The sequence below is a fragment of the Chrysochloris asiatica genome, unplaced genomic scaffold, assembly GCF_000296735.1.
Source record: "Chrysochloris asiatica unplaced genomic scaffold, ChrAsi1.0 scaffold00208, whole genome shotgun sequence".
In the NCBI taxonomy this organism is placed as follows: domain Eukaryota; kingdom Metazoa; phylum Chordata; class Mammalia; order Afrosoricida; family Chrysochloridae; genus Chrysochloris; species Chrysochloris asiatica.
Genome location: NW_006408726.1, coordinates 4879198 through 4881574, shown reverse-complemented (window position 1 = coordinate 4881574; position 2377 = coordinate 4879198).

Sequence of the window (2377 nt, the reverse complement as noted above, 5' to 3'; positions counted from 1 at the left end):
GATTTTCTTTTGGGGTCTATCCTTTTTGGGGTATGTTGGGCTTCTTGAATGTATATTTTTTCATCTTTAATGATGTTAGGGAAGTTTTCCTCTAGAAGCTCTTCCACTATCTCCTCTGTAGATTTCCTTGATTCTTCTTGTTCCACAATGCCTATAATTCTTACATTATTCCTCTTCATGTTATCCAGCATTTTCCTTAGATTGTCTTCAGATTGTTTTATCTTTTCAGCTGTTTGCTGTTCTATCTTGGCTGTACTGACAGATTTGTCTTCCAACTTGCTAGTTCTGGCTTCCATCTCTTCCAGTCCGCTCCTTTCTCCTTTCAGTCTATTGTCTATTTCTGATATCTTGTTACTGATCATCTGGACATCTTTTTGCAGGTTTTGAAATGTTTCCAGTGCTGTATCAATCCTAGTAGATTGTTCCTGCAGGATTCTGGTTATGTCTTCCTTGTTTTCCTCAACCCCTTTTCAGACTCTTTGAATTTGTTTCCATACCATTCTTCTGAATTCCCTCTCAGGTAAATCCAGAACCTGCTCTTCCTCCTCTATAATATATTTGTCTATCTCTAGCTCATTTGTGTCTGCTGCCTTTTTCTGCTTTTGGAGATGCTTCACTAATGTTAATGGTTTCTTGTTGGGCATGATTATTCTTATTTTGTTGTAATTATTATTGTTACGATCAGGATGTAGGCGTCTGATGCTTTCCGAGAGTCACAGTGTTTCTGTTGCTCTCTGCACATTGCTTAAACTTTTTTTCCTGCTACACGCCTTGATATTTCAAACTAGGGCAGAAAACTCTCCTGGGGCCTTTGTCCACCTGAGACTGTCCGTTTGGGCTGGCTCTATCTCTGCCCTCAAAGCTCTACATGAACCGGGGCAGTCGCTGCCAGCAGTGGCGGGCAAAAAGTTCAAAATGCCAAAAAGCCACTAGGGCTGGCGGGTGGAGTCTGTGTATCTGAAGATTTCTGAGAGTCACCGTATTTCTGTTTCTCTCTGTGCCCTGGTTAAACTTTTTTTCCCTGCCTGCTACACACCTTGAGATTTCAAGCTGGGGCAGAGAACTTTCCTGCATCTTTTGTCCGCTTGAGGTTCCCCGTTTGGGCTGGCTCTAGCCCGCCCTCAAAACGCTAAGGAGCCAAAGCAGTCGCTGTCCACAGTTTCCATTATCTTTTAACTCCACTTTTCCACAAACTGTTTACATCCTCCCTCATAAAATGAAACAGTTGCAGTTTTAACAATTTTTTGAAGAGTACAATTTAGTCACATTAATTACTTTCCGCAGATTCTGCAGTTATTACAATTATACATTCCTGAAAGTATTTCATAACCCTGAAAGTGTTTCTTAAACGCAAATTTTAAATTCAAGCTCCCTAAGCTGTATCTCCCATTCTGTGTGCTCATTTTTGTGATATATATTGTTGTTGCTCTAAAGTGCCATCGAATCAGTACTGACTCATAGTTACCCTATACACAGCAAAACAAAATATTGTTGGGCCTTGCGCCAACCAATATATACTCGAATGCAGTGAAAAGTGATTGTCACGAGACTTGGGTCAATGTATCCTGTGGCTTCAGCTTCCAGTTCATGGTAAACTGAAACAAACCCCCCATTCGACCTACTCAATAGTTTTCCTTCTTTCTTTTAACATTTCTCTGCGGGTTCTCTTTTTCTTTTCTTTTTTTAACTTTTTATTGTTAATTGGGTGATTATCAGATTATCAGTTTTACATTCAACATATCATACACTTTTTTTTTTTCATCTCAATGATTGCAATCCCTACCATGTAACATCACTTATCCCACTTCCTCCCTGTATTTCTTGTTTACATGCCTCCTTTCCCCACCGTTCTGGATTTTATCCCTAGGTGAATGCTGTTTTAAAACTCAAATGATTGACCATTCTATGATGTGCATACCTGACAACTGATGTTGCCTCCTCCTATATACCTATCTATTCCTTGAGTGAAAATTGGGCCATGAGGGTGAATTCAGTTCCAGACATGAAGTGTGACCAGGGTCATAGTCTTGAGGTTCCAAGGGTTCCAGAAAAAAATGCCATGTGTTTTCAGTGAAAGTTTATACAGCTAATTAAGTTCCCACTTGACAATTTCTTCACAGGTTGCTCTCTGGTGGTTCCATTTCCCCATCATCCTTGTCTTTTCATCTTTGCATTAGAGTAGTTGACCATTTGGTCTAATATATCTAACTAACTTTTTAATTGAGCCCTGTACTCATGGAAACCCAGCCTTCGGTATGGGTTGCATCTCAATGTCAGAAAAACAAAAATCCTCACCACTGGACCAATAAACAGCATTCTTATCAACGGAGAAAAGATTGAAGTTGTCAAGGACTTCATTCTTCTTGGATCAACTGTC